The sequence below is a fragment of the Hesperophylax consimilis genome, chromosome 3, assembly GCF_061612785.1.
Source record: "Hesperophylax consimilis isolate HC1 chromosome 3, BYU_Hcon_1.0, whole genome shotgun sequence".
Classification (NCBI taxonomy): Eukaryota; Metazoa; Arthropoda; class Insecta; order Trichoptera; family Limnephilidae; genus Hesperophylax; species Hesperophylax consimilis.
In genome coordinates, this window is record NC_142838.1 from 18,251,076 (window position 1) to 18,278,738 (window position 27,663).

General features: G+C 34.3%; 1 protein-coding gene across 3 annotated transcripts in view; it reads right to left on the bottom strand.

Moving 5' to 3' along the window:
* The window catches only part of Khc-73 (Kinesin heavy chain 73), a 208,551-nt gene that overhangs the window by 145,749 nt on the left and 35,139 nt on the right, over positions 1-27,663 (bottom strand). The gene's annotated exons all lie outside the window — the stretch shown is intronic.

Consider the following 27,663-nt stretch of genomic DNA (forward strand, 5'->3'; position numbering starts at 1 on the left):
ATGAATATATTTTAGAAAAAAACTGTTTGCTCTTAAGATCAGTGAGCTAAATTAAAATGTACTTATGTAAGTTGATAAAAAGGTAGTAAACAATTATATTTTTTTTTTTTTTTATGTGTACTTTTAAGTTAAGAAACTGAAATGTGTTTATTTATTTTAACTTAAAATAAAAAAAATTTCAGAGAGTTTTTTTAAATCTAACGTAATCAGTGACTTTCCTCTTGTTTTGAAGGTCAAGTGTGCAAAATTTCATCAATCTTGGAATAAAACTGTTGATCTGTATACAAATCACGCCACATACACTCTTATTTATATAAGTAGATTAATCAAATAGGAAAAAATAGAGTAGAACATACAATATATATTCCAATTAGGCATACCGTATATGAAGAGAGGCCTTCATAATGATAATGACCCAACTCAATCAAAACGACGTAAATATTGTATCGGTCGATTCGAAACAACCTCATATTTCTTTCATTGGAAAGCCGGAAGTGTTTTTACAGAGGTTTTCATTGCAAGGCATAGTATGAAAAGAAATGTGCTGCCAAAACCAATAAAACAGTCATTGTTAACTAAAAATAAATCACACTTTGGCATTCACCGAGCAAACAGAACGGGCAATCAATCAAAATTGACGGAATCAACGTGGCTAGGAACTGAGACTACCAACAACTGTTCGGGTAAGGCCCAGCGAGCGTCACGTAGAAGGGTAGACTCGGTAACAAAAGCCTCAGCTCCGTGCTTACTCAGCAAACATTCGGCTGAGATGAAAAAGCTCTCGAGAGGGGCATATCTTCTGGAAAGTTTCATGTATCTGTGAGAATCGGGCGGACTTACATGGAGATTACATTCTTTCAATTGGGTGTCACGTTTCTCATGACCGTGATTGCCTCCATTCATTGAAATGTTTTAAAAGGCAGCCATTGGATACTTCTTTGGCTTGTTTCACAACGGTTTTGTTTGTGAAAAATAGGCTTCAGGAAGCAGTATGAATTTTAAAACAGAAGGTAATTTTGAAACTCGACAGCTTAAAGTTGATAATGAGTTCAACAATTTCATAAATATTCAGAAGAAACAAAATAATGTTTGTAATATAATGGTTTCATAAATTTCATATTTTTAAGTTCATTTCATATTTAGTCTAAGAAAAATAAAAATCGACAGCATTAGTTTGCGTAATCTGAACAAGATTTTTGATTTGCACTTGAAATAAATTTTAATTGGGTAAACGAAGGCTAAAAAACAGAAAATGTAATTTAGCATTTCAGCTTTGGACAGCTGGATTCAATTCCTTGGACATTATGTAAAAAATATTTATGGCGAGAAAAGCTCCCTAGTTTTAAAAGTAATGTAGTGAAATGGAAATACGGTACACCCTCGATGTTCTTTTTTTATTTAGGGGAAATAAAATGCCCATACATGACCGAATTACGTACGTGCCCAATCGACTGACATGTTCAATTGATTTATAGCCCGAAAGGTTAAAAAAAATAGTGAAGCACCACGTACGGGGCATAAAATAAACATTTACGTAGAAGGAGAAATATCCTCAATCAGCGAAATTTAGATCGGCAATAAAGGATACTAGAGTACTGATACACGGGTAGCCGAGGCCAGCGTACCTGCGGTAGATTGGGCTTTTCTTCGGTCGGCTATTCCAGCAAAGTGAAATGACCTTTCATTTTCAATTTCCACCGTTGCTGGTGTCGGAGCTCATTGGGCATTCCATAGGCAGGACCGTATAATGATCGCGTTCGGATAACCTTTGAATACTGAATACAGTAGTAGAAACAGCTCCGGCCAACTCAATATTTACGATTTGATACATATTTATTTATGCATCGACCGAATTCGTTTGCCTCCTCCAGGTAATTCTGGCGGAATCTCAGTACAAATGCTCAAATTAAGAGGTTTATGCGGCTGATAAGGCTTTTCTCAATTGACTCCAAATGAGGCGCTAGGGAATTTTACTGCCCTCGTACGAAATAATTTGAAATAAAATAATTTCGCGTAACGGTTATATTTGAAAAAGTGTGTATTTTCAACAATTGTGCATATTTATAATGGTGACCGGATAAATCATCAAATTGATAATACATCACATCTTTAAAAAATTATATAAAGTGATGGAAAGTGATGAAACAAAAACGTTAGTAACTGGGTTAAGTAGGTTAGGTCAGGTTAAAAAAAAATCATCGTTTCTAATGACTTTATATCACTTTTTAAAATTGTGTTGAATAGTCACTGTGTTGAGTTATCATGGAACCATTTATAATATAACTAACCAACCATCGCACCATTTCCCGCAGGTATGACCAAAGTGAATAATACACCACGAATCGCTGCACGACACACAATCGCTGCTTCATCCACATCCAAACATACGTTTCTGTCAATCAGACGTGTAGATTGTTGGCAAGATCCAACTCAACTTAATATTAATGCTTTGTGATCGAGCAATAATTTCCTGAGGCATCCCCGACATTTATAGTACAACAAAATATTCTTTATTTTACAAGCAATAATTATTCGCCCGTTGGCGTCATGTATCTTTTATCAGAAGATTTTTCAATATGGATGAGTGTTTCAGGCGAACAATTATTGCTTGTAAAATAATTGTTACCCTTTGTGCTATGCATAAAAAATCTTGTTCTAAAAACATTAGTTTACCAAAAATTAATAAAATATTCTTTGTTCCTCGTGTAGACAAACTAGTAATACTTGGTGAAAAAATAATTTCAAAAGTAATAATAAGGTTATTTAATAAACTTTGTTACGCAAACTATGTTTTATTTAGAAATTATTCATTGTTTCGACCCTAAAGTACGAAAGGTTAACATTATTATTATTGACGTAACTAAAATAAACAGCTTCATTAAACTGATGTAGAGCACAGATTAATTTATTCCCATGTCAGTCAGTTAACTAAGGCCAAGTCATTAGTAGTTTCATTTGCAAAAAGAATCGAATGAACGTCCCAATTCCTCTTGTAAAGGTTCTGCCTAGTAATTTAATTACATTGATGTTTCGTAAAATAGGTTACGTAAAATATATAGGTTTAGTTAGAGTAAATTCGTTATGAAATACTTGCGTAGCTCCATAAGAGACCAAACTGTTTAAGCCAGTTGAACTATGACACCCCATATGGGAGATTTCATTTCAAAAACTTTTCATTTATACATAGTTTTTTTTATTTTTATTATTATTTAATAAATGTTTACATGTTACATTTTTTGACATTTTTTTAACTACCATACTAGGCTAATGCCTGTGTTGTGGTAGTTATACATGAAATAATAATAAAGATAACATAAAAGAACTAAAAAATACTATTTTATAGAAACATAAGTATGCAAGTATGAATCATACATGAAATATTAATAAAAATAACATAAAAGAACTAAAAAATACTATTTTATAGAAAAATAAATGTGCAAGTATGAATCATACATGAGATAATAATAAAAATAACTTAAAAGAACTAAAAAATACTATTTTATAGAAACATAAGTATGCAAGTATGAATCATACATGAAATAATAATAAAAATAACTTAGAAGAACTCAAAAAACTATTTTATAGGAACATAAGAAAGAAGTAAAGAAAAAAAAAACAAATTTAATGATAAATAAAACTAAAAACAAATATATTAAAATTAATAGTAAACTGAAAAATAAAGAAAAAGTATATGTATATAGTGAGTGGTCATTCACTAGAATGATACTGACACAATCTGTTAATCCGGATCGAAGCGCAAAAATCAATATGTGTTATAAGCCCGCATAAATAGTGAGATGTATCAAGTCGTCTTGGATATTTATTTGGTAATAAATAATAATATTATATCAAATTAAAAGGTCAGCCAGCGAATAATTTAAGGATCATCATAAATTTCCAGTGAAGGATTCCATACAACTAAAGCGAATATACTAATAGTCTAGTTGAATACAGCAAATACAGGCTAATGAAATGACATAAGCAGCATACTTGCGAAGACAACGAGTACTAATGGGAAAGATAATTTAAAAAGTGGAGGAATTAATAATAGGTGGTCGTTAGAAAGAAAAAGAGGTAAGAAGGATAATTACAAACGTGAAGTGAATAAGCATACCCGACGAGAATTTTTAGAGGAGGTTTCCAAAGACAGAGTTTTTAGTTCTAAATTCTTAAATTGTTAAACTCTAAAGCAGAAAACAATTTTCTTTTCTTTTAAAGCAGCAACCAGTGAGCCCTGGCGTCATGAAAGATGAACGAACATAGTTTCCGGTCAGCAAGTTCTAGGTCAATGCAACCAATAGCTCGAAACGCCATTTCCATCACGATTTGAACTTCGAAATACCCATCTGACTGAAAAAAAGTTTTTTTGTTCAATAAGAACAAACATTATGAAGGGATCGGGCGAAGCTAGATAGTAATTAAATTACTAGTTACTAGTTAATTATGATTATAAATGCTTAGTAAAGAAAAAAATATAAAAACAAATGTTTGTAAAGAAAAGTGTACGAGGTCATGAAAAATTGTAGAAAAAACAAAATTCTGTAAAATTCGTTTGAATTAACCATTTAGTCGAAATCACTGTAACACGTTGTGCTTTTTTATGAAGAAAAAACAAGAGGCAATCTATTGTAACGAGATAAGTCTATGAAGACTTGGTTCCGTGCATATTTTCCGCGGAAATAAGCAAGATGAACGGAGCAGAGTTATGCTATTGTTATTCAACGCTTTCCAGAGTACACCCTTGAGGTTAAGCTTGCCCCATTTTAAATAGATAAATGGCAGAAACATTTATGCACAAAACTTTCCCAGAGCGCTAACGCGGTCTTTTATTACAAAATAGGCAACATAATACTTCGACAAATGAAAACATATAATAAAATATTTATTTTTGGAATAACTTAATGAGTAAAACCTCAAATTGTAATATTCAATTATTGAAGACAATATTAGCGATTCCTAAACGAAAATTTGAAACAGAAAAAGATACGGTCACATCTAGTACATGAACCCAGAACCCTAGCCTTGCCGGGGCACCACTCTACCAACTGAGTTAATGGGATCTATCTCCTTTTGTCATATTTAAATGTACCATACTTCGAATAAGAACTACCAACATTGTCTTCATTTTCTCACGGCACATTTTTATTGGCTGCTATCTTTATGTATGATCGCATGATTCAACCCGAACTAAATGCAATCTAGACAGTGTCTTAGATAATATATCTTATTTTTTTATTTTAATGTGTGACATCTATTGACTTTTTCTGCAAGTTGTTTAGGAATCGCTAATATTCTCTTCAATAATTTAATAATAAATTATTATTTACAACTTTTTTTTTTCAGAAATTCGGTTTGGACAATTTCCACCTGCTGGTAAGTTTCGTCCGTCACGCATTATTATGCGAACATGAACGCATAAAAGAAATTCTGCGGACACAATAAAAGTGAAGTTTCACTCAAGCCCAAGTGTTCGAGGTCGACATTGGCAAGTAGTGCGGCCACGGAATGTCACGTACACAGACACAGAAACTATTAACTTAATAGTCTTATGAGATAGACGACACGAAATGTCGTGATTTCGGGAGAAAAAAACCATTGTTGGTCTATTTTTAAAAAGAGACTGCCTTTAAATACATTGAAGTTACTCATTCCCGACGACACATGTTAAAAAAAATACAAACCGTAATTAACATAAATAATGGAGTTATACCGTAGAACGGTCTCCTCTGCATAGATTTCCACTAAAACACAACATTGACCCAAAAAGGGGTTAAGTAAAAAAACTACCAATATCTAAAGCAAAGAAAAGTATCTTGGAAAAACAACCTCACTACACGAAAATTGTAAGTCTGTGCTGGCTGAGCTTAAAATATGCTCGGTATCCGGCCTACACCAAAACTAAACGTCAAAACCCACTTAAAAAATTATTATACTGAAATACCAGAACTTATACCTAGAGGATTGAAGCGCCCAACGCGGTAACGAATCTACATATATATTTACAATCAAACTGATTGCTCAGTTTGGTAAGATCTGTGTAAACAAAAAACATAAGCACACTTTAACCACAATCTTTGATTTAGCATCTGCCCTGACGAGAGAGAGTGTAACGCTGTTCGAAACGTTGGTTAAAGAAGAAGATAGCGCAGGACGGCATAATACCCCAAAAATAAATCACGATAAATCTAACATGTTTATTACAAATAACTCTACACCTGAAAGGAAATATCTAAACTAAAAAGCAACCTTTACATTTTAGTTTTCTTTTCTTTTGAAGGTTTTACGTGTTTTAATGCAATACCAATTCAATAAGCAATATATTATGTATTGTTTTACAGAAAAATGGTTTTGAATTATGTGATGTGATAGCCACGCAGAAAAACACTTTTCCCAGGGAAACAGAGAATTTGAGATGGGATAATATTAACTCCCGACACACAACACACGACGTCTAAATAAAACGCCAGACTATAACATATTATGGGATAATGCGTGCTGAAACTGAAATCGAAACCTATTTACAACGTTGATTAGTTTCAGGTCAGATCCGGGATAGAGTTTCTTTTCGGACATCGGCTCTGAAGACGAAATAGGGGTAAGTCACTTGGGTAAGTAGGGTCCATTCCCAGGGCCGGACCCAATCTCCGGGGGATTACCCCAGTCATTAGAGTAGAGACCAGTGCACCCTCTACCGCCCACCCCGCCCCACTACATACCAGATAAGACGAGTAGGAACGTTTCAGACTTCTGGGGTTAAAACAAACAACACGGGGAAGCTTTTCCGGTGGAATGTAAAAGCGCCGTTATTTTAAATAAAGTACATTTCATTCAAGAGAATTCTTAATTCATTTTATTAACAGACCTTGAGTTTTAAGCGGGAATAAATAATGGACGACGATCAAAGTGAATGAGTAATTGAGAATTTATACAATTCTGGAACATTTCTTAGCACACAGATAAAAATGAGTATTGCTGATTGAAAAATCTCTTCAAATTATCATTATATCTGGTTAAAATCGGGATTGCAGGCCGTTTCCTGATATTTTTTTCAATTCCAAATATATCGGAACACGTGTTCATGCACCTAACTTTGCCTTGATAATATATAATGACGAAATGCAACAATATTATGATTTTTATGAACACGTGTTCCGACACCGTGATAATACATTCCGCTATTACTAAAAGTTCATTCATTAAGGGGCCTGTAATTTAACGGTTTTTAACCGGATTACGAATAATTTGAAGAGATTATTAATAAATTAGCAAATCTCACTTTTCTCCGTGTATTCTTGATCTCATCATTAGAAATTTGCAAACTCCGAACTTAAATGAAACACATATAATAATATTATGAAATTTTTTAGGAAGCTAACACTGAACTTGTGAAATAAAACCTTTTTAAAAATTTTAGAATTTTTCATAAAATGCTACCAGTGAAACATATATTGACCTAACTTATGATCAAGCAATTTATTTTTCAAAATCTGTGTAATTATCGGGCCTGTAAAAATGTTTAGTAACTAAATGAGTTTGTTTTATTGTGTACAAATTTAGTTCTTATTTTTTTTTAACTGAGATAAAGTAAGATGCCTTTTTAGGTGATTCGTGACAGGTGGTCAACGCGGCGACGCAATTTCAACCTCACCGCGACCAGCGCATCGGATGTATTAAGTGCCTACCTTCTATAATTTCAACTACATTTTAAAATATAAAACGCATAATGTGCCGCAATTTATAATGTTTTTTAAACAAGTGCAATCTTCTTCGGAATTCAAATCCAGAAACAAAGGCTCAGGCATTGAAATATGCCGGTTCAATTGACTACAGCGGTTAAATTTAACATTGAACCAAAAGAATACATAGTTATATTTTGGTAACAGAAGCACAGAAGGGAGGTATAGAAGAAGCAATAGCACTTAACGTAATGCAGAGAAGCGTCACTCTCCGCAGTCACGCACGGGAGTTATGGGTGTCAAGAACGCTGTGCGGAAACAAAACAAAAAGGCTAATCCATTTTTTATACATAACTTATTTATGTAGGCTCGCATAAAAAAATGTTGAATAATAATTTTTATAAAGGTCTGCTGCGCTATTAGTAGATGGAGTACCTACTCATGAAGTTTGTTACGGTAAAAGGTTTCAACAAAGAATAAATACCTACTGTAGATTATTTTTACCGATTCACAGAATAAGCGGGAAGAGTAACATTTAAAAAAAGTTATGAGAAAAGGTTCTGAAGACAGAGACAGCGGGTTCGAAACCCAGATGGCAAAGTATTTAAAATTTAAATTATATTTTATCTACACATTGTTTAGGAGTGAAAGATACTCGCAATCCCCCTGGCAGATCAGAAAGCAGAATCGTTGTTTGAAACGGCTCTAGCTATATTTCGTGATCAAACCTAAAATGACAGGTAATACCTAACCATGCTCTTCCGTATCTCGTTCGCATCCTCTAGATAGTCTAGATCCTTCAACCTTATAACATTTATCAAATAAGGACGCCATATATTTCCGATGGCTCCGGGCGGATGAGACAAACACTTAATAAAATGAAAACGAAAAGTTCAAAATTTTTAAATTAACCTTACATTCGGGCATTTATTATTACTCCATAAAACATCAAGCAGTGAGCTTTTAATGTCATAACATTGTGCCATAAAAAGGCCGGAGAGTCTCGAAACATTTTTCAAGTTGGCAACAATGTTTTACAAACCCAGTATTTTTCAACCCGCTATGCACTTTAAAGTTTATTGTTAAATAATTTCCAATTAATTAACATATTATTTTTTAAGGTCCTCTTCATTCTACGTTTACAGCTAATGTTTTCAGAACTGTAAAATTATTGCGTATAACTGTGTAAGTTCGCTTGGGCCATTTTCACTAAATTCTGTTGATAGCGTGCGAGTACAAAATAATAATTAGATACCAGCAGCATAATAAACCATATAAAAATATCTGTCAGTAGAAAAGCGGACACGCTCCGTGCTTCTATTTCAACAACAAAATTGTGACGTGAAAACAATGCGATTTCTTTGTTTACACGTGTCTGTCATATTCCGTATTCTCCGCGGAGGTCTAATATATGAACCCCATTAATCCCAGAAAGATTTGAGAAACACTTTTATAAACTTTTGTAGGTGGGCGATGTTGCGAGATTTCGTAAAGAATGACAAATGCGTCGAGTGCATATTCGTATCCTAATAGTATTAATAAACAGGCGATGGGATAAGAGTTCATGAATGACACTAAAACAATCAATTAAATATAAAGTAATCAGTTTCTGGCTCACCGAAGGGTAAATTAAAACAAATATTTTAAAATAAATAAAACTGAGCAGAATATTTATTATGTTCTACTTGTTAAATGATTTTAACTAAAGTAAACTAGAGCAGACCCGTGAAAAATAGCGGGATATTATAATTGTTGGATTTGTGAAGCTAAATTGCAATTTGCAATCAAAAAATGCAATCATTGCTTTTATAAAAAAATAAAATGCTTTGGGATCATTGCCCTCAAAAGGAATAAATTACCTACTGAATGTCAGTAAACTTGAAAAATGCAATAACATTATAAAAATACAAGACATGTTATATTCATACAAACCGAACAAAAAATATGTAGGTTAACGGGCAGCAAAAGTATGTCCCCTGGACCTAGTTAGGCGCGTTGTCTCAGTAACGAATCTTCACCTAATAATTCATCTAAGCATCTGTCAAGCTTTTAAGCAAAACAAATAAGTATTAAGAATTATAAATTCATAAACTGATGTTGGTACCTACTTTATCAGTTGTCTGATATGATAAGTAGTTTCAATTTTTAAAATTAAAAGTTCGTTGAACATGAATAATATGCAATAATACGCAGGGCTATTTCACATTATTTACTTACCCAGGTACTAACAACCGAAATCAAGAAAGTGCAATTAATTACAACACTCAACGTCAACTAGTCCATGTTACTATATAACTTTTTGTAAGCACATAATTACCGGGTATTGTCGGATAGCGCAATGCGTGGATAGTCCGCTATTAAAATAACAAGGGATTATAATAATTCAAATCACTGGAAATGCATCAAAGTAATGATGTTTATAAATTACTAGTAATGCAACTATCAGCAACAACGGCCTCCATAGAATTTTGGTCCATGCATTTGATTTTGAGTCAGCAGTGTGTTGGTTGGATTCCCGCCAGGGTTGGAAACCGGATTTTTTTTTCAAAAATTATTTGCCTAGTGGTTTTTTGCGGTTTTATCGGTTGTTTCGTGCTTAAGGCGATCCCATACGTAGTAATGCAAAATCATGTGTTTTTGGTTTGAAAATTTGGTCGCCTAGAAATTTTTCAGATGCTTTAATTAAATACTGCGAGCAGAATACATCTTAGCCTTTGAAATAATCGAGTATTTTTTAGATAAGTCTTTTTATAAGCCCGGAAAACAATAATGTATAAGGCCTATGAAAACTGTTATAAAGTTCAAAATCTCCTACTTACGAACCCATTTTCGGCTATGATTTTATTGTATAAAGTGGCAAATTAAGTAATTTATAAAATGATCGAAAAAAAATTAAATATTTATGCTTGAACATCCACAAAATAAAATAAAAGGCACTTTTTGGCCGTGTTTTTTTCTTGCATAAATCAAAATAGGCGGATGGTGTTAAGCGGGAATTTAAACCCTATCGCCATCTACGTAAGGGTTGTTATTGATAGCGGTTCAATTTAAAATATTACATGACGTAGTGCATCGCCTTAAGGCGATTCAATGCGAATTAATGCAAAATAATGTGCTATTTTTTTGAAAATTTGATCACTCGTCTTTTAATAAGACCAGATAAAAAAGAATCAGGCCTATAAAAATAGGCGTTTTAATATCGTACTTACGAACCCCTTTTCTCATGTGGTATTAATTTATAATGTGGCCAATTAACTCATGATTAATAAGTTTGTGATCGGAAAACATTACAATATTATCATCCGTGCCTGAGCTTCACAAAATAAAATAAAACCTGAATGTTGGGGATGTTTATTTTTGCATAAATCAAAACAGGGGAGAATTTAAACCTTATCGCCATCTGCATAAAAATTGCGTGATTCCGCCCGATTCCGAATGTTAAATATCGAGATGGAGCGATTAATTAGAAGAAACTGTTAGTGAGTGTCCTATTTAAAATTGAGATAAAATTTATTTTCAAGATAAACAGATTTAGGTTCCTTTAATCCAGGTGGTTACATTTACTATATTTTTTTGTATAGAAAATCTCACGAATATTTTGTACTTATTGTTGTTATTCTTAATTTTATTACTAAAATCACTCATAATTACTAGGTACTGACACTACATTACTACAGCAAGTATATGTATTGACCGGTCAGTGGTTGAGTGGGCAAAGCGCTTGGGTCTCACCCGAGCGTCGCGTGTTCGATTCCTCGGCTGGCTAAGTCCTCCATCACAACACAAGCAACATTTTCGGCTTTCTGTGGTGGTAGTAGGAGATTTTCAAACATTGTTGGGTTATTCGTAACCCGGGAATGTTTGTCTTTCTTTAAAAAAAAAAAAAATATATATAAAAACAAATTAAAAGTATCGTATTAAAATTCATATTGTGAATTATTTTTAGTATTGAAAAATCTCATTATAAAATTTAAAAAGGTTTTTAAAGTGGTTTTTTAGGTTGGGGTAAATCATGCCAACCCTGATTCCCTTGCAGTGATTTTTTTCTCCTACTAAAATGTTCTGAGGTAGAAAAAAAAGAAAAAATATAAAAATATAGAATAGAATATTGTAATGAATTAAATAAAACTTTACGCTTTAAATATTCAAAGTATCTGTGAACGGGCAATCGCAGATATCGGGTTAACTTGGACCCGACATCCCTCTAACCCGATCGTTTCCTGGCGGAAGTCTTAATGTTCGTCACCCCGGACCTCTTCAGCTCATCTCATCTCATTGATCAACCTCAGGCCCCAACTCCACAGGAAACACTCGCTCCAACAAGATCTCATCCCTCCGGAACAAAACTACCGCTGCACCTCATCAAGAGTATCATGTCCTCCCGATCTGCATGATGAAATAACCCCTACAGACAACTCCTGTAACGATTAATTCACCGAAACAAAGCTGACAGACATGCAACTTCGCGACGCGCGTGTTGTAATGGGAGTACTCCAGGGATGAGCCTGAATACAAGGTTTCAGGCAGACAGGGGTGGGGGAGGGAGAAAAGTCTAACAAGGTTAAGCTCGGAAGAGAACAGGGAGCAAACGTGTGTCGCTCATCATTCTTAAACGGAACACGAGTGCTATGACGATCAAGAATTTGACGTGGTTATCAGCGGTTGGCGCCCATTTTCTTCAAATTATTGACAGATAAAAACGATTTAACATTTTTTTACAATTTCGTACGAATAAAAGTTGAAGACGTCTGAAGATTAAATCTTTCAGGAATAAGATAACGGACAGATATTTTTAAAGTATTCAATTGAAAAAAGAGCGAAAATTGGGAAAACGGGTCGTGGCACACTGCTGGTGTATATCTATTGATCTTAGGCTCTATACACGTGGACAACTCACTGAAAGAATTTTGAACAACATACTAACCTACTTAAAAACAAAATTTGAGTTAAAGAGAGTTTTTTTTTTTTTTTTTTACAGTAATACCGCACAAGAGTCCCAACTGCTCCCGTCTGGAGCCAGTGAGACTATGGCATCCCCAATTGGGGTATGTTGTGAGGCTGAGGGTATTGGGGAGGGGAGGGAGATGGGGAAGAGGAAGGTGGGGAAGTACCTGGCTATTCAGATCTGGTCACCAAACACGGCTAAAGCCATTTCAAGCAACGTTTCAATTCTGAATGGTGGTCTTACACCAGGGCGATACTGAGAGTATCTTCCACTCTGGAACGTGCCGCAAATATACTATATTACTATATATTATTTTAAATTAATTAATTGTGAAATAACACAAATTAATCAAATAAAATTTATTTGCGCACGCCGGGTTCGAACCCGCGACCTTCGGATCTGTAGTCAAAAGCGTATACCACTAGACCACGCCGGCCGTCATGCTAGAATATAGAGTGAATTTAGTCCTACTCAATTATGGCGCTCATTTATAAAATATGTTCTGCAGTGAACCTTTCTGGGCGTAAATCGATCGTGGTACAATAATAACATGTTTCGAAACTAAACTACATAATACTGTGTGGAGAGCATGGGTTATAAAACGTTTGAACCACCACTACTGCAAAACACACCAAATGCGGTGGATTAAACCTGATTAAGTCAAAGCCCATCGCGGTTTGAAACACAAAGTGTTTTCATGAGTATTTCCTCTGCGTTGGGGAAATAAAATTAAGCACGAAAGGTCATGATTCTTTGCACGGTTCGCCGCCTATCCGTAGGCAATATATACTGTACTGTTTTTATATTTAGCCTCTGAAACATGATATATTATTGTGTACAGTATTGGCTAACTGGTTGTGTTAAAAATTCAAACACTGAACTCACGCGAATGTTTAAACAGAAAACTTGTTTTCTTCGAGTGCCCTTCACAAAGGTTGGGTATTGCCCAGCATCAGGGTAATCCTCACCCTATAGACTGCAGCCTTAGAAGAACTCAGGGGAAATGCAATCGTACCAGACACGTAATTTTTTAATCCGAGAAGTACCTACCATAAATCTACCCCTAGAATATAATTTGTGTAATGTTCTATGGGTCATCCCTCACCATTTGGTCAAGTATTAACGAACTAACTAACCATCACGCCGTTTCTCCGCAAGGGTAGGCAGAGACGATGGACCTCCAAACAACTCGGCCTTGGCACACACTTCTTGCCTCTTTCACATTCATACATCGTCTCACACATACTCTTCTATTATTGTGACTCTTGACATGGCCCGACTCAAGTATCTGATTCACTTGATCGTACCATGTCTTCGTGGGGCGTCCCCGACTTCTGCTATCATTCACATTTGCGTCATATATTCGCCTTACATTCCTTTCTTCGTTCATTCGCTCTACATGCCCAAACCAAATTATCTTCCTCATTACGCTTACATCAATCAACCTTGTATTCTTTGCGGATCTCCACATTTCTAACACGATCATACATGGTTTTATCCCACATACGCCTCAGGGATCGCATTTCTACAGCATTCAGTCGATTATTAAAGAATTCTTCATTTCATAATATTTAGAAAAAATATTGTAATGACGAAAATTAGATCATGAACTTATTTAATTTTTACTGGAATAACTTTGAAGTTTGAAGGAGAACATAATACCAATAAATCTAAACGAAACATGAAACAGAACAAGACACAGAAACAATAAAAATGTAACAGTCTAAACTGGGAATCGAACCCAGATTCTATAGGATAATTAGGTCCCAATGGCCGAGTGGTCAGAGACATCGTCCTGGTAAGACAGAGCTCCAAGGTTCAATTACCTAACAGTTCAGACTGTTACCTCTTTATTTTTGTTTCAATTTTTGTTTAGATTTATCAGTATTATCTCTTTCTTCAATGATAGAAGAACTTATTTATCCATTTAAAAATCAAAGTATTTTCATTTTAATATTTACCAGTCGATTTAGCAAGACAAATAACGACAAAGGCAATGACAACGAAGGTACTACGTCGTGCAATTACTCCGCAAGCAATGAAGTGTACTGATGTATTGCCATCCATCAATGTCATTTATGATTTAAATCGTTTTAAAATCCACAGCAAAAACCTTCGGAGGGAAAAAAACTTCGTAATATGATAATCGATGACGAAAATTGGGACTTAATTCATTGAGGAATTCTGTTCTAACATAACGTACTATTAAAAAAAAGTGACGCAATTATTGGAATCTATTTTAAATTACCTTTTTTGGATGGACATATTATATTATTCACGAGGAAGCATGCAAAAATATATTTTTAACGAATGCTGTCGAGGATTGAAAACTTTACGGGTAAGATATATTATTACCATCATACTAAGCGTATTCTTACACACCGGTTCAACGTCGGTGAGGTAAAGCCAGCCTTGAGCCGGTTTAACACCGTTTTAACCAAACAAACGCCACGGTAATACGTCAAGTTTTTTTTACTGTTCCTGACCTCACCCGACGCGTAACATTCAATTTATAAGTAAGGGGTTTAGTCACCAAAAGCAAGAAATAATTAACCCTTAGCGGAAGACTTACCCAATATTTCGCAACCATTTCTTGATAAAGCGTTCGCACCATGCCAATATCATAGATAATTTTTTTAACATCTAAATATATTTTTTGTAAAACCGTATCGTTTTTAATGAAAAAGTTCAAAAATTTTTACCTTTTATTAAATTAAAATTGGTATTCCTATGAATGAAATCAATTATGTAAATCTACGAAGTAAACTCAATTCATTGAAATTATCTGAAAGGCGTAAAATATTTTAATTCCTTTTATTGTATGGAATTGTTAATTCAAAATTGTTAATTGAAAGTAAGTGTGATAATATTACTATTACTAGATCTATTATCACTACGCAATATAACAATTATATTGTATTTTATGCTTTATTTTTTTATTTATTTGCTTTATTTTTTATATATGTTAAACTGTTGTTTTTAATTTAATTTTTAACCGTTATGTAAAAGCCCTAGTGCGTTAATAAATAAATTAATATTGTGTTTCATCTTACAACTTAATCGTGTAAATCAATATTGTCTACTTTTTAACGCCCCTTCATAAATCACAAAACGTCAATAAAGCTTAAAATAAGACTTTACTTTCAGTGTACAACTCAGCCTTGCTGGTGAGAGTACAAGTAAGCTTTAAAGCTCAGTGTGATAGGTGAAATCGGAAGGAAACAACTCATCACAGTTAAGTATATTTGCATTGGTCAATGTGTATAGTTAGTGCCTGTATCCAGTATATATTATATTATATAATTCGACAGCGCATTGTGACAGACAGGGTTGGCCGGTGGCCGACAGGGTAGGCAGAGGCGAGCAGGGCGCGACTGCGTGCCCGAGTAAATAGGCGAGCGGCAAACAAGCCGAAAGCTAAACAGGGAATAAAAGCTCCGTCCGCTAAATGAAAGCACTCTATTGTTTGAGCGCGAGAGTAAACAAACCGCTCGTTATAATTAATTACGAGTGAGATTAAGCTTCAACAAAGAAAAAATATATTAACGTTACGTGGAATTTTTGAAAAGGTGTGTGCGCAACATTAAATCAGAAGAAATGTTCAAAGCCGGGAGATGTGATATTTTTTTTAAATATTTTCGGTAATCATTTTAAGGTAATTATTTCTGTAGGCAGTTTTTAATATTCGTGTTGTATCATCATAAGGCTTAATAGGGATATAATTACTGAAAATTTGAGGGGAGTATGGGATGACAGATTTCGGTCAGCATATTTTTACTGACAAAAACGTTATCTATTAACACAGGGCTTTACTATGTCAGTGGTCTATCTACAGTTGGTACCCAAGATTTATTTATATTAAAAAAATTTAATGTGTTTTATATACAGCCTAGAGCTTTGGCCATTTTCCGACCAATCATAAAAATAAAGAGGAGGATTTTTTAAATGTTTTGACAACAGAAACATTTCCCAACGAAAACAAAGAGCTTTTCTAAATGATATTTTGGATCAGTGACGGCTCGTAGTTGCGTGCAAGAGTTCTAAGATGTAAATAAAATCATTTTCTATAAATATGTATTTTTAGCGCCGTACCAGATGGCTAAATCTGATCTTCTCTTGTTCTTCGAGTAAAAAGTATAAAGTTCGAAATATAACAACTTAACTACAAGGTTTTTTACTGCCTTAGTTAACGCGCGGCTACTGATATTCAATCACCTCTAGGTTTGATCTTTTCATCCTCTCTGAAACCGACGCTCCAAACAATGTCACAGTGGTCCCAAATCCCGATCTAGCTAGACAAAAATATTTTTTCATGTCATTTGACTCAAAAGGGTCACAATGTAATAAAAAAAATACTTAAAAAAATATACATTTATTTTAGCCACTGTTACGGAATTTTTAAAACAAAATTATATACTAGTAAAATGCGTATGGTATAATGGTTCGGTTACGTTATAACGAAGTACTTATTTAAAGTTATTAGTTAAAAATATTTTTTTAACATAATATAAGAACAAAACCAAATGACATTTTTTGTTAATGAACTACTGGCCGAGTCGCTATCATCACTCTTATTGAATGCTAATGTTCCAACAGTGGCTTTATTAACAGACTTCTGTATTTTCTTCGCTGGAACCGAAGTTTATTATCGTTTCGGAATATTTTGTTGATATTTTGGCAGCATCCCGTTGTCCATGTCACCTCAAGCTGATTTGAGTAGCATGAGATAGTTCTTGTGGACTTCGAAAGTTCAGAAGACATTCATTTTTTCTTGTTTTGCTTTTTGACGAGCATAAACCAAATTCTTTTTCTGGTATACCACGTAGTCCTTCGTCGCGCGTCACTACATGAAGAATAAAAACTGTGTTAAGCCATTTTGCGTGTTTAAACATCAATTTTAAAGTACTTCTTCCGACTTCAAACCATTTTCTATGAAATATGAATAGAAACGAAGCGATTTTTTTCTTAAGTAAACTATCCAAGAGACTTTTAAAACTGTTTTTTTTCAAAAAATATTTTATATGTTTATAAACACACTGCCTTATTGCAGCACAATTCAACTTTGAGGTGCCCTTTACTTCTAGAATCTCCAAAATATCCAAACGATAGATTGTAGGTACAGGCTCTGTAAATAACAAAAGAGCAAGTTTGAGCAAACAAATTTTATAAGATATTATACATAAAGAATGGTTTTATATGAAACTAGTTTCGTTTGGTGGTACAAATCGGTACACGATTTTGAAAGTTTAATTAAACTTTGGCAAATAATTGTAAATATTGACACTTTTTTCACGATTTTTAATTAATAATTAAAGTAATGTTGAATAGGCAAATTATAAAATAATTAAATTAATTTTAAAGAAAATACTATAGACTTTAATTTCTGTCTTTGGGTAATTTCTCTCCGATTTCAAATAACAACACTAACGATCGAACAGGGTGCACACCTGAAAGCGACCGACCGCTGGGCGAACGATTGGCACATCCAAAGTGTCGTGTTTACAACGTTGCCACGTATCGCGCGTATTGTTTTAAATTTTTTATCGATGTGAACATAATACTATGGACATTTTCCAATGTTGTGAGAATATTTTTGTACATAAATAAAAACATCGTTGAAATCTTTTTGTCTAGCTAGTTTCCTCAAAGGGGACCATAGTGAATGTGGCCGAATCATTTAACAGTTCATTATGAAGCTACTTCTCGATACAGAGTTTCTTTCTATACGGAGGACGTGGACATGATTCTAGACCTCTTTAAAAATGTAATTTATCTAATGTGAATGTTATCAGAAGTACTATTAATTGGTAACAAAACCTGTTGAATTATTGAAGCGTTCGCGGGTTTATAAGAACGAGAAAGCATTTAGCACGATACGCACGCATTAACGACAAAGTAACTGACACGAGAGCGTTACCTACGACGGCCGCTGAACAAGATGCTTATGCAACACAATACAAAGAACCAGTTCAGTTCGTCGAAAAGAAATTTACGGTTAGAGGCAAATAATTGCGGTCACCAAGCAACGATACCAGAACGTTGAACAGCAGAAAAACTTAACAATAGCTTTGAAGACATAGCACGCAATAGTACCTAATATGTGTGGAGTAGTAGCGCAAAGTTGGAAACACTTTTGGGATATATTTTCATTGCTTGGGTTTGGCAATAAATAGGCTAATTTACTTAACAACATCTACATAACATCTGAGCTATCGCATCAACCTGGCTTGCTGTTTTTCTCCAATACGATGATTCTATAACATAGTAAGCCTTAGGTACACGATTCTTCTGGTGTGTTTTTCCAGTGGATATAAATTGGTGAAGAGCTACGAGTTTCAAAATCTTGTCGTTAAAACATTTTTTTAAATTAATTTATTTCATAAAAAAAATACAAAATATATATAATAAATCATTAGAAAGTTATATAACTATATGTAAATTAATAACAATGACATTGTTGAAAGAATGATGTTACAATAATAGAAGAAAAAGTAAATATGTATGTAAGACCGGTCAGTGGTTGAGTGGGCATAGCGCTTGGGTCTCACCCGAGCGTCGCGTGTTCGATTCCTCGGCTGGCTAAGTCCTCCATCACAACACAAGCAACATTTTCGGCTTTCTGTGGTGGTAGTAGGAGATTTTCAAACATTGTTGGGTTATTCGTAACCCGGGAATGTTTGTCTTTCTTTTAAAATAAAAAATAAAAAATAAGAGTGTTATATAGAAATGGCATAATATACTATATTTTAAGATGTGCATAACCTGCCTCACTTGGCGAACCTGAATTGAGGCAGAATTTTTAGTTATTTTGCATTTTGTCTATAATTTACTTATAAATGTTTATTATAGGTTCCTATACAGCAATACATTATTTTAGGTTACATTATTGTTTGCATATACACAGTACAAATAGAGCAAGTTTTAGCAAAATGCATACTATAATAACTGTTAATGACAAGGCGTTAGGGTGAGGGCACCAGTATATGCTCGATCATTAGAATAAATCCAAATTTTAACATTTTTTAAAAGCTCTTCCTGTGGCTGTTTAATATTTTCTGGGAGCATGTTGAATATTTTTGTGCCAACGTATCTAAAGCTACGTTGACAAAAAGTGGAAGAAAGTGCTGGAACTTGCAATATGTGTTTGTTCGAATTACGAGTAAATCTTAAGTTTTTTTTTTTTTTCATAAAGCACGTATTTGTTTTTAAAGAGATGCATGCGGATAGTTTTTGCATAGATCTGTCGAACATCAAATAAATTATCAGAAAAAACACCTTTTAGTGTAACCACTTAGCACTAATTTCGATATGTTAAATGCATACATATTTATTAATGCAGAAAGATTGCAGGTGCAAGGATGTGGAATCAAATTGTCTTGCGTGCAACACAACATCCTTCCGGCTTGTGCATTGTGCAACGGCCGATGATGCTGTGACCTCGCGTTACCTCAGCCAGCGGACGCTTCGTGCGTACCTAATGGTAATCGGGAATTTGGTAAGTAACAATATTAGGTTATTATTAATTACCGGTGCGGTAAATTTCCCGAAAGCGCCACAAATCGGTTGCAAATTAGACCGTATCGGTCGAAAGTGAAACCAGTCTTAAAATCTAAACAGACGGCGCCGGTTATTATAAAATGATCGAACCGTAATAGCCGGCCCACAGCTACCTCACCCGCCCGCCTTGTGCGGTAGGCTACGCAGATGGTGTTGTGATGCAGAAGGGGCGTTTCTAACTGTTTCGCAATTAATGGCATAGCGAACAGACTTCATTACGTTATGTTATATATGCAATAAACAAATAAACTATAATTTTATGCACGCTGCTCTTATTTAGAGTCCTAAAAATTAAATTTAAGCAGTAAACCTGTACTTTTTATTGGCATAACTGTTTTCTTAATGGAAAAACAGCTGCAAATGATTGTTTTTATGTAATTTCTAAAATTTTGTTTTCCCAGTCTTTGTTTTAGCCAAAGAACATAATCACGAAACGTAACGGTTAATGGGTAATTTAAAAATAATAAAGTGTGTTTGCATCGCGACTTTAGCGAGTGTTTTGTCAAAAGGAATTACGTCATTCAGATGAAATGAGGCAGTAAAGTGAAAATGAAATCGGTTCCATCAAAGGAAAGTTCAGAAAGCGTTGCAAACCGACACACGAAAATAGAGATGACAGTTGAAAGATTTGATTGAATCAAATTAAACGTTGTATTTTCAACTTCCATCAGAAAACAAGGGTGACATTATAACACAAAGAAAGTGCTATTACACTAACAACAGTTAACTAGGGAGAATAATCCACAAGTTTACGTCTACACCCTGTACGCCTCAACATAGCGGCGTTGACGCACCCAATTAATTAAAACAATTAATAAAATGTATGAGCTGAATTAATTAAGGTTTTATGGTACCCACGGCGTTGTATACTGCTAAAGACGACTTTAAATTTGAACTAAATGGTGGGAACCGTGACAAACCCTTGCGTTCTCGATAATAACACTGTTTTGTAAAATAACAATTAAGTATAAAGTAACATCATTTCAAGCCACCCCTATTGTTTGTGTCGAAACAATTATATTATAAAGGTGATTTTTCGCTTCTGAATAACGCCACCAGAGCAAGAGGAAAAGGATGCTTTTAATTAACTATTTATTATATTTAAAGGAAGTTCAATTGTGTAACATTTTATTTCCACTCAGTTACTTTTAATTGCCAGAAAAACAACCAAAACTGACATTTTGAACTCATTACTTGCACATCTTAAAACGTTTATTTCTTCGATACATGTTAACCAACACGTCCGGTAGGTATTTTGATGTTAAAAAAAACATCACTTTATTAAAGTTCTTACAAAATTTAAACCATAAAATTGAATTTGAATATTGGTATAAACGTTTAACCCAACTTTTTGACATAAAACGAAAGTACATTTTACAATTAGCAATTATTTTATAATTTCTTGACTAAAACTAACACAAATAAGTGGTAAATATATTGAATTATACGAATATAATAGAAAAATTTACCATATTATTACCAAAACGGCGATTTATGAAGATATTACAAGAATACACATAAATAGCTGTCACCCTCGATACTGGCGGTAAAATAATCACAAATGCGCATGCGAAGAATGATTGCTAGATGGCAAATGCGATGTTGTCGGATTTAAAAAAACAAAGTTATATTTTGTTTTATTAGTACCAACTCGAACATAAACTTTTACAGTCTTTATACAATGTCTAATGTATATATTGACCGGCCTTTTAGAATACTTCGTAATCGCACAAATAACAAAACATCGCCTTACACAAGTATTGTTTGGGATGGAAAACCTCGTATAACAAACACACACTAGAACTAGATAGTCCGTCTCCCGAGAAATCTCATTTAGGTTGGCTCACCAATTCTGCTCTTGGGCGGAAAAACAATATCCCTTTGATCCAAATATTCCTACTTGGAGATAAATGTGTGTATACCCAATCTGTTTATGTAAGCAAACCGGTATATAGCTAGTTATATTAAATGTATGTACATACAATTACAAAGTGGAGATTTCATGAGCGTATTGTGAATTATTCGAGCTTAATAGACTGCGTCTGTGTTTAATTGCGTTGGGCACCTACTTAGACAGTGGAAATAAGTTCCATGTATAACCAAATTTTCTAATGAAGAGATAAGGACAAAGACTCAGGACAGTGCACATAAGGCGAATGGATGGAGAAAGGGAGATATTGAACAATCGGGTGTTTCAAATACTTGAGCCTGGTCATAAGAAGACAAAACAGAAGAGTTTAAATGATGCTTAGGATGTGGAAGAAGTAACGAGTACCTAGAATATGCCAGAACAGTTATAATCAGCTATAGGGTTTCCATCCCCTCGATCGATTTTCATAATTTTCCAAAGCTGAACGATTACTTTTGATTATTATTATTCAATTTAAAAACAATTTCTGCGGTATAATTATTATTACGCGCGACAACTGTTTCGCTTTCTGAAGGCTTTATCCAACTGTCAAATATACAAAAGAAAAACTTCAAATTAAAATGGAGTTCTACAAATGACAGTTAATATACTGAACGATTACATTTTGAATTTTAAAACCTGGATATAATTTATTCGGTCTACCCACCCTGTCTCCATAGAAGCGGATATCTATTTCAAGGCACATCAAACTCTTTCAATATTCAAGTAGTTTTTTTGTCATATTAAAAGAAGTTTGGAAATCTGAAATATTGGAAAAGATGTCACGGTACGCCTCCAGGTATATATATAGCAAGTTTTCAGGCAAGAATTATTTGGACATACACAGCCCATTCGCGATAAGAAAAACTATGTACCTAGTACCTAGTGATTCAATAAAAAATATTACTTTCAAGGGCAAACTATAATACCTATCTCGTAAAATAAACGCGGAAAATTCGCCCTCCGTTCTTTGACTGGGTTAAAGCTTGGTTTGAATGTACTATTTACTCGAGTTAACTAGAGGAACGAAATGTTAAGTTCCCGCATGCAGTGCTAATTAATTGGCTGTCTCATGGTTTTAATGGAATGAATGCAATATGTTACCAACGCACTACGTTAAAAAAATATTTACTTGAAAAGCAGGAGGAATTTTAAGGTCTGGTAGTCTACGAGATTAAAAAAAAATTGAATGGGTGCTTTTTTGCTTACCCAGGGTGCTTTTACATGGAAAGTAAGTAAAGCAATGTAAAGATGGAATAACATTATAATGTAAGTCATTGATAATGTAATCCATTATCGATGATTTAAATTATAAATATTATGTACAGAAAATAACAATGTTTGAGACATTGTATTCGTTTCCCAGTAAGAGATTGTCGTTGTGTTGTTTGTTAGAATCCAATTTTAAATTAATAGGTATATCATCTATAATATCAGCAGTTTTTAATATATGTTTTGTTCAGTATACATTTCAGATGTATTTGTCGCCCGCCTTGCTAAGGATATCCCAGTGTTCCACGATAACAAGGGTGCTTGTTGTGCTGGCAAAGAAGGCGCACTTGGCAGCACCACGCCGCAACACGCCGCGCCGCCACCTCTTCCGTCCGTCCGTTCCTACGCAACGACAAAACATTCGGCATCAGTATCGATTGTTGATATATTTTCCACCCGGGTAGCCCGCTGGCGTGGTCTCTCCGTAGCGGGGACAGGGCCACGCCGCGACACTACGCCAGCTAGCGTAGGTAGTAGCAGACTCGTAGCCTGCAGGCGGACAAGCGGACTAGCTGGCTAGCTCCACACTCCACATAGCTCTAGCTACTTGCTACTTGCTCGGGGGCATCGACTTTTCCCCGTTCTCGTGAATATTTTTAACTGACTTGGGAGTGGAAAAGATTAAACAAAGCGATTGTGATGGCGCATTTATCATCTGCTCAAAGCCTGCTTTTCTGATCGAGTGTTATTTTAGGCAAATTACGGTCAATATTTTTCATACTGGCACACTGATTTGTATCGTGAATCATTGGGGAGTGAGTCACGTAATTGTGCAGTTCCGTAAAAATTATTGATAATTATCAATTGTTAAATTTAAAAAGACATAGAAGGCATGGTGACCGGATAAATCATTAAATTGATAATTCATCACATCTTTAAAAAGTTATATGAAGTCATAGAAAGTGATTAAACAAAAACTTTATTAACTGGGTTAAGTAGGTTAGGTTAGGTTAAGTTAAAAAGTTATATGAAGTCATGGAAAGTGATTAAACAAAAACTTTATTAACTGGGTTAAGTAGGTTAGGTTAGGTAAAGTAAAAAAAAAATTCTACTGACTTTATATCACTTTTTAAAAGTGTGTTGAATTGTCACTGTGTTGAGTTATCATGGAACCACAAGGCATATATTCGTTTGTTCTACAAAATGTTGGAATATAGCAGATGATTCCAGGTCATCATTGTTATGTGAAGGTAAAAATTGATTTCCAAACAAAAGAACAATAATATCCCCATAGTTCAAAAAAATCATGAAATTTATTGATTACAATCAAGGTCAATAATGTAGGTACCCTACACCTACCGTATTTATTCTAACACTATTAATCCCCAATTTATCATAAATTTAATGGTTTTGTAGATAAAGCATGTTAAATCACAAACAAATATTAAATAATTATAATTTATTTAGCAAAAAAATAACAATATCAGGTAATAGAATAGCCAGAACATTTTGTTTATTTCCCATTATAAATAAAAATGAAACCATTATATGCCGACTATTGAGTATCTATTGATTTAATTATTAAAAGTATGTCGTAAGAGAACATTATAATTAAATTTGCTTTGCTTGCATTCGTAGCTCGTAGCAACGAAAACGCTGTTTACACATAAAAGCTTCGAGTCAATGTCCTAGGCAGGAGAGGCTTGCCAAGTGCGACTACGGACAGACTGAGGGTAGAGGATAGAGTATAGTGGCTACGCCGTAGTACCGCCTTGCCAAGCGGAAATCAGGACATAATAGCACCCCTGGGGCAGCGATCAGATTGTTACGTAAAGATCCTGCAAAAGGTACGCTGCCAATTCCTACAAATGTCCGGAGTTTCTCGGTTTATACACAAGAAAAGCCATCAAAGCAACATTAAGAAAAAAATATCAAAAAAAGACTATGTTTAGTCTCCTGGGAACGCAAAGGGGATAGAAATAATACGGGAAAACAGTGGGTAGAAAAACGGATTTGCAATGTGGAAATTACAGTTAAAACTAGGCTTTGATAATATTACAAAGAAAATATAGCACGTATTTCATAACGCCAAAGGTTAGGGAAAATGTAAATTTGAATAATCAGAACATTAAATTTACGCTGGCTTACAAATGTTATTTTCTTTTTAAAATAAACAAATACTCATTGTTATTATTCAGAGTATGGGGCTTTCCCCAAGGCTACGATAAAACTCACTGTCATGGCAACCCTGACCCACTTCCATAGTAGTCGTTAAATTTATGTGGTGCCGCAGGAAGAATGGCCGAAGAAGGAAAGATAAACTGACTTCCTTTCATATCTCGGCTCGATTGGAAGTAATCTAGATTTGGAATTATTATTGCAGACTACCCATTTCGAAATGGAGAGATAGAGATAACACTCTTTTATCATCAGCAAACCAAGTCGGTCTCGAAAATAGATAACAAAATTCGTCGAAGGCATAATGAAAAATGGATTTCAGAGAAAGTCAGGATTAAATAAGTGTTGTTGATACATGGGACGAACATAATTTTAGGCAAAAAAACAAATTAACGAAATTCGTTACCAAGTTGCTCCGTTGTGTATGTTTTATACTGTTTACTAGTGGTCCCCGCAAAGCTTCGCTATTGCTAAAGTCTTTGTCGAGCGTCTCACTACTGTATATCACAATGTAACTGACTTTAACTCGACTCCGTATCTCATTCCGGTGCAGAGATATGTTAAGTATTCCTCGGGCGTCCCCGACTTCTTCTACCCCGTTCTCTAAACACTCCTGGCTCTAATAAGAACAAACTTTCAAATTTTCAGCGATATCGGTCGACTACTTTTCGAGTTTTGCGAGCACAAACATACGCAGACTGAATTTTTATATAAAATATATAATTTTTTTATATATTAATTGGATATGTTAAAAATGGTGACCGGATAAATCATCACAATGATAATTCAACACATTTTTAAAAAGTTGTGTCAAGTGTAAAACAAAACCTTTATTAATTGGGTTAAGTAGGTTAGGTTAGGTTTAAATTGTTTTTTTAATCGTTTCTAATGACTTTATATCACTTTGTGTAAAAGTGTGTTGAATTGTCACTGTGTTGAGTTATCATGGAACCGTTAAAAATATACCGAATTATAAACTAAAATGTGTAGGCGGCCAAAACAGAAACTAACGAACTAACACAATTTGTTTGCACAGGTAAACAAAATATATTTTTTTAAATCTACAGTAGCAACTCCTCCGTCATCATAAATAAATATGGTATCTGTGATAAGAGAGATAAAGAAATTATCAATACTTTCAGTTCCAAGGGAAAGAGTTCAAAGTACGCCTAGTGAAAAAGTTTTGTTTTTTTAAACGGGCATTGGAAATATGATTGTAAAACAATATTTTGCATTGGAAACAAAAATTCGCAATGGGTAGATACATAATATTTAGACAATTTTAGGAATTTCATGATTAATAATTCATATCTGACATTTGTGCACATTTAAGTCAAGTATCATACTTGCCTATATAATATTCTCTGCTCGTATTAGATTAATCAGCAAACAGACTTAAGGTTCGAGGTATTCTGTATGCCTTGGAGACACCGCTCGTCGCGCTGAGGATGTTTGATAACCCCCGCCCTATCCATCAACCCTTTAATCCGAGCCCGGAGGGGTAGGTCTGTAGGACCCACTAGTTACGTTACCAAATTGAGGTTGAGATAATCTCTCAAATAATAAATGATACACAGATTATTCAGATATCTCGGTTTATGTAAATTAATATACCGAAAAGTCGTACACATGACTCTAAAACTATTTATACTTTCGCCTTTAATCTAGGAATACAGCGTGAGTGTGTTGAAATGAATCCCACACAGTATTTAAAATGGATTTTATGCTTGCACGGACATTTCAGGCGTGACAATTAAGGAATTAATATTTTATACACAAACACGTATAATATTGATTCTTTGATCCACATCAAGAAACCTAAGTATAAAAATAAAACCGACGGGTGAATTTTTTTGCAAAACAAACACTATTTATTTTATGCCACTAACGACAAATAAGTCAGATACTTGTGTATTGAAGCAAGAAAAGACGGCGAGTTCTGGTTTTACGAAATTTACACAGCTTTTCTGGAATTTTGTTAATGCAGGTTTACCTTAGCTTACAATTGCGGTATGAGTTCTGGAATCGTGAAATTTGCACAACCTTTTGCCTTGAATGTTTAGATCCACGCAGCTATTTTCAGTTTGCAACGTCTTCTCCATTAAGAGGTGGAGTTTTAATATTTAAAAAATCATTCATATTTGTAAATTGTTAGATAAGAAAAAAAATAACTCGGACGAAGCTGG